This window comes from Eublepharis macularius, chromosome 3 (assembly GCF_028583425.1).
Source record: "Eublepharis macularius isolate TG4126 chromosome 3, MPM_Emac_v1.0, whole genome shotgun sequence".
Taxonomy (NCBI): Eukaryota; Metazoa; Chordata; class Lepidosauria; order Squamata; family Eublepharidae; genus Eublepharis; species Eublepharis macularius.
This window is the reverse complement of record NC_072792.1, coordinates 153,301,956-153,311,168: the sequence shown is the minus strand read 5'-3', so window position 1 is coordinate 153,311,168 and position 9,213 is coordinate 153,301,956. Positions and strand designations below refer to the sequence as shown.

The following is a 9,213-nucleotide window of genomic DNA, read 5'->3' as shown; positions in this document are numbered from 1 at the left end:
TTCTTTGAAACTTAATAAACTGCAGTTTTTATTGGCTGTTAAAAAAAAAAAGTACGTAGCATTAGATCTTAGACCAGTGCTGGAGTTGTACTAAATTTTCTTTTGGTTGTCTAATTATAGGGAGGGGTGGTATTGTAAGATATTTTAGGATCATAGTGGAGGAAAGATGTTCATTGAAATCAATATGATCTGTTGATAAATTAAAAAAATAAAAAGTCATGATGGCTGAATGGCATTCAGCAAGTACCCTCCAAAGAACATTTACTGGAAGCAAGCCCAATTGACTAGTCCTGTTTATGATTGCTCTCTAAAGAATTTAAATCTTCTGCAGCTGAGCTCTAAAAATAGTTTGCTGTCTCTAAAATATACCATGTTTTCAGAAAACTAGCAGGTGGTTAATGTAACACTTTAAAAAAATCAAGACTACTACGGGGTGGGGTGGGGTTGGAATTGCCTGGCAGCCTAATTTCTGTCTCAAAATGGTTGGAAAGCACCACTAAGAGCAGAACTATTTAAAATAAAATATTTTTTGAAGTAGAACTATTGAATGTTTAAGAACAAGCTTGGTAATGAAGTATCAGTTGGAATGTAATTTGTTCTTGCATAATGATGTACACCTTTTATTCCTACACTGAAAGTCTTGCAAAGGAAAAGTGCCTTGGATAAAGTAGCATTGAGAAAAACTTGATAAAGGTATAGGGGAAAGTGTGGCTATGGAATTAAGATAACCTCCCCACCCCCTAAAACCCCATGAGAATTTGGGGTCATCTGACATAAGCAGACTCATGGAAATAAGATATCCTCGTAACTGTTCGTCACAATAGTTTAAAAGGGAACCGTATTCAAAGGCAGTCTACTTTAATTACTATAGGCTCAGAAGAAACAAACGTGTGCTGTACATTGCTTATGAGCTTCTAATGCACATTTGGCTGGGTTTTCAAGTAGAGCCAGTTTAGTGCAGTGGTTAAGAGTATTGGACCAGGATCTGGGACAAGTAGGTTCAAATCCCCATTCTGCCCTGGAAGCTTGCTGGGTGATCTTGGGCCAGTCACATACTGTTAGCCTAATATACCTCACAGGGTGGTTGTGAGGATAAAAAAAAAGCAAGGAGAAAAATAAGTCACTTTTGGTCCCTATTGGAGAGAGAAGTGGGGTATAAATGAAGTAATCAAGTAGATGGAGGCTTGATCCTGGTAAAGAGAATGTTATTTCCCCTCATTTTTGTATGATAATTTTCCTCTGTTTCTTAGGAATTAGTGCTGCTGTACTTGTAATACTTCTAAATATGAAATACAAGACATTAAAACTAATTTAGATTACCAATCATGTCTCAGGTCAGATCTCTGTAGGTGATCATCCTAAGGTCTGTCAGTAAATCTAATTCTCAATATGGCCAAACCTGTGGTTACTTACCATCTTCAGTTTAGAGCCATTAACAAACAACACAGATTTTCATACAAACCCAAGAAAAGCTCCAGATTTGCAGAATAATCTAAAAAAAAATCTGTTTATGTACCAGAATATTTATTTAAAACCCAAAATGTTAGCATTATTAGTATTTTTAAGAAACAAATGCCCTCTGCGGCCTTTGAAAGGCAACTACAATAGCTTTGCCAGTTGAAGCCTTGGTTTCTGTCAGGAAAAGGTAGGGAGGGGCAAGGCTTTTCCCAGCACTGTGTGGCCTTTGAGGGAGTACTGGGGGGGGGGGTCAGGCCCACGAACAACCTCCAAGGGACTTGCTGCCATCTGACTTGCATGAAGTTCCAGTGCCTAGTGGCTTGCCACTATTCAACAGCAGCCATGCCATGAAAGCCAGTGTGGCATGGCTGCAGTTTCAGACTGGGGCTTTAATTAAATCTCCACTCAGTCATGGGATCTTGCTGGGTGACCAAGGGCCAGTCACACACTTTCAGGTGCCATCCTAAAGCGTACCTAATTTTCAACATGGCCAGAACCTGTGGATACCAACTGATGGCTCATGTGATGATAAAAGGAAGAGAATAATATAAGCTGCTGTGGGTCTAAATTGTGGAGAAATGCGAGATACAGTAAATACAGCTGAAGGTGGGCTGATGTAGGTGGGTGGGAAGGAGAGAATGAAGCAGGAAAGTATGAGGGTATAGAGGCTACAAGGAGAAGGGGAAAGGATACAGATGAATGTGAGGTGCCTGTCTTGCAGATTCCCCACTCTGCAACTGGGACAGGCCTGGGGGCTGGCACTGTGCAACTTGGCCAGACTTCTAGGGAGAAAGGGATGAGCTTAGGGAATGAGTGGAAAGTAACAGAAGGGAGGAAGGGAGAAGAGGCAGAAAAAGAGGAGATAGTGGGGGGAGGGGGAAAAAGAGGCCCCTTGTAAGTACTTGCGGATTCCCTGCTTGTACCCTTGAGTGGACTAAGAAGGGTGGAATTCTGCTTATGATTGCAATATGAATCTCTAATGCTATTCTTTTTATCATGTTAATTTTTTTTAATCTGAGGGAGGAACACTTGTCTGGGTGTGAATTTTATCTAAATCAGTAACTATGGAAATGTGTTTTACTATAAGTGCACAACTTTACTGCCTGCTTGTCCTGGTTAAAGGCTCTGTATTATGTCCCAAGAAAATGAATTATGAGGTGAGAGCTGAACAGTGATGAAGTGAGTTTGCCACCATTCCTCCAGCAGTTAATACTAAATCAGCAATTCCACCAGGCCTACTGAGTTTTAAGACATGTTCAATAATGTTTGCCTTCGATCTCTGTCTTAGAAACAAGAACATAGTTTTCAAAAGCTGTATGAGAAGGATCCCATAATGCAATGCCACTTTCTAGTTAACAACTGCTGCTTTGACAAGCCATGATTCTCCTTTTCCCTATCAGCCCGTTTCACCCTTTGCTTCTCATGTTTGTGCTGTGTGTGATATTTTGAAGCATTATGATACATTGCTAGTCCCACAAGTGCTAATGTGTTTGATCTATCAAACTACATTGTGGAATTTATGGCCTTGTTCAGATACTAAATTTAATTTTTTTTTTAAAAACTGTTGGTCTTAGGAGCAGGTCACACATCATTATGCATGCACTCTCTCGTGTATCAAGGGCTTTGATACAAAAAGTAGCTGTTCCCCCTGGAATGTTATTTACAGGTAAGCAATCTGAGGTGGTTTTAAACTACCAAACATGTAACATCCTGGCCTTGGGTGGTAAAGTGTCTTATTACGTGCAGTACTAACTCAGATGCATTTATAATGGACAGATTGTAGGTTTTATTCTGGTAAGTATTGCAGCCCAGTTTACAGGAAGGCTTACTCTTCCCCCTGCCTTAGGCCTCTACCCAGTTATGTCCTGTGCTTGTTTGTGCTGTTAAATGAAATATTTTAGGGAAAATAACTCTCCAGCCCTTCCCTCTTAATAAACCTGTCAGCATTAACATTTTGATTGAACTATCAAAGGAGAGAACTTTATCAGAAGATAATTGCCTATTCCCGTCTCCTCCCCACAGGACTAATTTTACTGATAGAAAAAGTGTATTAGGAACACGGTTGTCACCCGATTCAAAGATTACAGCCTTAACTTTTCAGTAGTTGATGCAGCTGTGCTATCAATGAATTTGAGATTCTATTAATTGTTGAACCTGCGCAAAACCCAGTGGCTTCAATACAGGGGCACATCTCCTGAATGTTACCGGGAAAGCGTTTTTCCTTGGAGGCACGTGCGTGTGTCGTTGTCTTTTTCAAAGTCAGAAAAAGGGTTCATTTGTGTGCCTGCCCTGTACTCAAAAGAAATCTGTAAAAATGCAATCCCAAACCTAATTTTCAATGGCGCCATCTAAAGAGCTTTTAAGAGCACTTACGTGGATTTAAAATGAATTTTGCTGGCCCGCAATGGAATAAAATCTTTAATCAAATATCATTCCAAGAACTCTTCTAAAATAGCAGATTTAGCCAATTCCTGATTTATATGTAACAGTAAGAAGGGGAAGGGGGTGTAGGTTGCTGACTCGAGTGAAGCGCGCAGATGTAAGGAATCTTTGCCGGAATCCTACAAGGTGTCCACCATATTCAGTCTACAGCAAATGTTTTCTCTCCTTCAAAAGAGCAAGAGTGTTCCAGAGACATATCTCACGATCTGGAGAATTGAAAAAGTACCCTCCGCTTTGTTTCCGCCCGGTTTCGAACCGGGGACCTTTCGCGTGTTAGGCGAACGTGATAACCACTACACTACGGAAACTCAGCTTGTAGAGCAGTTCCTCGACTTCGTTCTTACAGCAGGCTTGCAATTACCTGCATCTTTTCTATGCTAATAAAATGTACATTCTGCACGCCAAGTTTACATTTTGCAGCTTAGAAGTTCACACTGGAAAATATCGCTAACACTCATTTTTGTACCTTACGCGGAGACCACTGTCAATTTTCGCATAACGAAACAGGAGGGACGCTTTATCTGCTAGCAAGTGTGGGAGGAAATTAGCGCCTCAGTTAGCCAATCTGTCAGTCTAGCTGTCCCTCTAGAGTATTTTTAAATTTCACTGGTTGCTTGGAGGCGTCTAGGGCAATAACAGAAATTTCTATTTTAGGATCACTTTTCTTCCTAACATGAACTCTAATGCATATAAGCTCTTTCAAAAAAATAAACCCACTGAAGACGCATTTCCTTGATTTAAGGGTGAGCTGCTTCCTTTGTGAGACGCAAAGCATTTCATGGTGTTGAGTGCCGGAAGAGAGGCATGTATGTGTGCAAGGAATCTGACGGAAAAATTATTAATCCGTCCCTGGGTGGGCTCGAACCACCAACCTTTCGGTTAACAGCCGAACGCGCTAACCGATTGCGCCACAGAGACCCCGCTGGCTGAAGTGTTCTAAAGGTAATACTTCTTCTCTACAATAAGTTTCGTTGTTCATCTGTGTGCACATACACTGTCTTGCGGGCGTCCTGTGGCGCTTTAAAGGCATAACCTTTCGTGAGAGTCATGAAATACCCAACCATTAGGCAGATACATTTAGACTAGAGGTTGCAAATAACAGGGAGGCAGGAGGGATGCGTGTTGCGACCTGCCATGTGCGAACTCACTTCATGCATTTGATGTAAGAGTGACCTCTAATCTGCAAACGTTTAGGCAACGATAAATTTGTTCGTCTTAAAAATGCCAGAAGACTCTTTTTGCTTAAGATCTCCTCATTGTATTCGGTATTAATTAATCAGGAATGTCTACTTCCTTAGTTTGAAATAATGGTATCCTATTTTTCAATCAAATGATTTCCAAGATAATTTGCCACAGATTAAGCAGTAAAAAACTGAATTATCACTCACTCAGTTAATCTTAAATCAACATCCACAACAGCTCCTGCCTAATAAGAAGCAGAATTATATTATTCCCTTTAAAGCTGTCGCAATCTAAACGGCTTTTACCTGACATTTAAATGAAAGTATTTACTAAAGAAGACAATCGGGGACGGTATTAGTTGGAACACCGTGGCAGAAAAGAGGAAGCTGAAGTTGGTTCCCAGTTCCTTATTCGCAGTTCGCAGTTCCTTATTCCTTATTCGTTATTCACAAAGCCAAAGAAAAATATTGTGGGAGAACTGAAAAGCTCTAAACTCCAAAATGAAGTTTGCAGGGGCACATATTATACACCTCCATATTCAGAAGACTCAGCACTCTAAGTGGATCTATACTGGGTCATCCTACAAAACCCAGATCTTGAGTAAACAGCTTCAAAATAGGATGCCCCCAGAACATTACAATAAGAAGAAAGGGGCGGCAGCTGCAGCAGAAAAAAACTTTGCACCATCCCAAATCACACAGATCTGAACTCGAGAGATTGTCTCCTACAAGAGGACATGTGCTGGTGCTGATCCAGTGTGTGGTTCTAGACCTAAGGCCTCCTATGTGGCCTGCCTGGAAAAAACTTGTATTAGGCATTGCTGTGAATAAGGAAGTGGGGAACTACAAGCCCTCTGAAACCCAAAACAATCTTTGGATCACTCCAGATCACACAGATCTGAACTCCAGAGACTGTCCCCTACAAGAGGACATGTGCTGGTGCTGATCCAGTCTCTGGTTCTGGACCGAAGGCCTGGAATGTGGCCTCCCTCCAAGCACCCTGTAATAGACATAGCTTTGAATAAGGAAGTGGTGAAAATATAAGCCCCCTGCAACCCCCAATAATCTTTGGATCACCACAAATCACACACGGCTGAACTCCAGAGACTGTCCCCTACAAGAGGACATGTGCTGGTGCTGATCCAGTCTCTGGTTCTGGACCTGAGGCCTGGAATGTGGCCTCCCTCCAAGCACCCAGTATTAGACATGGCGTTGAATAAGGAAGTGGTGAAAATATAAGCCCCCTGAAACCCCAAATAATCTTTGGATCACCACAAATCACACACCCCTGAACTCCAGAGACTGTCCCCTACAAGAGGACATGTGCTGGTGCTGATCCAGTCTCTGGTTCTGGACCTAAGTCCTCCTATGTGGCCTGCCTTGAAAAAACTTGAATTAGGCATTGCTGTGAATAAGGAAGTGGGGAACTATAAGCCCTCTGAAACCCAAAACAATCTTTGGATCACTCCAAATCACACACCCCATGCACTCCAGAGACTGTTCCCTACAAGAGGACATGTGCTGGTTTTACCGTATATCTGACTGGGTATATTAGGGAAGGGCATAAAAATTTACACTCTAGTCCAGGCTCCAAATCTGAGCAGACCAGAGACCAGGGCCGTTTCCAGATGGCTTACCTTCACCCGGGACGTCGCGCCTCGTTGCGGGGAAAATGCGAAATATCGCATTTCCTTGTGCGAGTTTTACACAACGTCACACGATGTCGCGCAAAACTCACGTGAGGAAATGCGATATTTCGCATTTTCCCCGCAACGAGGCGCGACGTCCCGGGTGAAGGTAAGCCATCTGGAAACGGCCCTGGGCTGCTTTGAGAGAGAAGCTTTTCTGAATACAAGCTTCTTGGAGGCAGCTGAAAAGGGAGCTCATAGCACAAGAACCACTTTGGGGGGCAGAGCGCTTATATTTCCCCCACTTCCTTATTCAAAGAAATATATAATACAAGTATTTTCCAGGCAGGCCACATAGGAGGCCTTAGGTCCAGAATCAGAGACTGGATCAGCACCAGCACATGTCCTTTTGTAGGGGACAGTCTCTGGAGTTCAGGGGTGTGTGATTTGCGGTGATCCAAAGATTATTTGGGGTGCAGGGGGCTTATATTTTTGCCACTTCCCTATTTAAAGCAATGTCTAATACAAGGTTCTTGCAGGCAGGCCACATTCGTGGCTTTACGTGCAGAAGCAGAGACTGGATCAGAACCAGCACATGTCTTCTTGTTGTTGGAATAGGCGACTCAGCCTGCCTTTGGACACTGGGGGGCGCTGCATGTCTCTTTGAATGTAATGTATAAGTCTAGCAATCTGCCACTCTCTTGTCTAAGGTGGGAACGCCTACTGACTCCTCCTCTCTTGCCTCTGTGCTTCTTGGGAGATTTCACACTTTCCCTCATGCTCTTCCAAGGGAAAGATGTAAAGCCACCATGCTCCTCATGGAGCCCTTCTCTTTGTCCACAAACCCTGCACCTACAGCCTCGCTGCCTATATTTTCAGGCCGTGGTATTAGCTTAGTGAATGTAACTCTATAGATAGGTTCTTTCCCTTGATATTACCAGAAGATATTGCTATGGAGAAATCTGCTACAATAAACTGTAAGTTCTATCTATGAATTTTGTCTGAGGATTAATTAATGCACGTTTGTGAGGGTTTAAACGCTTCTGACTAAATTGCTATATGTTACTCTGCTAAGTTACTAAACTAAAATATATAAAATACCATAAATCTCTAACAGGGTTAATGGTAGCCCAGTCTTGAATAAGTTCCTCAGGGCCAAAGAAAAGCCCATAGCTGAATCTAGAAGTAAAGAGTTTTAAACTGCAAAGTTTTTTTTTTTTTCCCTTGACTGCTGGTCTAACAGCCAGGCAGAACAAAAGGACTCAATTAGCACGTGAATGCCCTCACAGGCAACCTCAGGAGGAACAAAGAAAGAAATTAGGTGAAAAGTCTAACAGCTTTTTCCCTACCCTCAAGCGTGCACAGAAAAAGCAGAGAAACCTCCTTTTTAAAACGTTTTGGCTAATTTGAGCCAGGAAACTAAAAGTTAAAGAGGGAAAAGTAAAGTTTTCTAGAGAAATACTTTGAAATTTCTTGAAAATGTCAGACCAGTTACTACAAATTGATTTATTCAGACAGCTATTTTCGACTAAAATGGAAGATAATGGAGATGTGAATGCTCATATTGAATCTTTGTTGAATCAAATAGATAAACTAGCTACTGTTGGTCAGATTCTAGATGAAGATTTGAAAATTGCTCTGGTTTTAAGCTCACTACCAAAGAGTTATTCCAGTTTAGCAAAGTCTCTTACTGAAAAAAGGGCTACATTGGAGGAAGTACTAGATCAGATAAGATCACAGTACAATGAACAGAGATCTTATCCTCAAGAAAAGAAATGCAAGAATGACTCATGTTACATGGTCAGAGAGGTCAGACCCAGAGGGGCAGGACCTAGGCAAATTGATTACTGGCAAAGAGCCAATCCTAGAGAAAGGCAGACTCCTCCCTTCTGCCACAAATGCAATAAGCCTGGTCACCTCCAGAGGGAGTGTTTTAGCAACAGGAGCTACAGCCACAAGGGCAGAAACAATTATGCTGCTGCAAGCAGGAACCAACAGGCAGAGAGAAACAGAGAAGATTTTTCAAAAGCAAGAGCTAGTAATTTTAGAGATTTTCCTCAAACAAGGGCTGATAGTAATTATCATGTGTCTCATATTGCTCGAATAAATGATAGCCCACAGTGCCCTTGGGTCCTCGACAGTGGCGCCTCAGCGCACATGGTTTCAGATATTAATCTGTTTTATGAATTAGATACCAGTGCATCTAAGAACGTTATGATGGCTAACAGGACAAATGTGAAAATTAGTGGGAAAGGCTCTATTATGCTTCATAGCAATAATGATTTCTCTAAAAAGATAATTAAAGTAGAAGAAGTTTTATACATTCCTGATTTAAAGGCAAACCTACTAAGCGTACCTGTACTATCACAAAAAGGATTTTCTATACACTTTGAGAATAACAAATGTACAGTTTCTCGCGAAGGAGAGATATATTCCACAGGTAGTCTCAGAAATGGAGTCTTTGAACTGGACTGCCAAGGAGAAAAGGCCTACAGGGCAACAAC

The 9,213-nt window shown here is 41.8% G+C and overlaps 2 non-coding genes across 2 annotated transcripts; both read right to left on the bottom strand.

Annotated features, from left to right (window-relative positions):
• Positions 1 to 4,135: 4,135 nt before the first annotated feature.
• Positions 4,136 to 4,208, bottom strand: TRNAV-AAC (transfer RNA valine (anticodon AAC)). The gene has a single exon. It is a non-coding gene; the product is annotated as a tRNA-Val (tRNA).
• Positions 4,209 to 4,744: 536 nt separating this feature from the next.
• Positions 4,745 to 4,818, bottom strand: TRNAN-GUU (transfer RNA asparagine (anticodon GUU)). Its single transcript has one exon. It is a non-coding gene; the product is annotated as a tRNA-Asn (tRNA).
• Between the last annotated feature and the right edge of the window lie 4,395 nt (positions 4,819 to 9,213).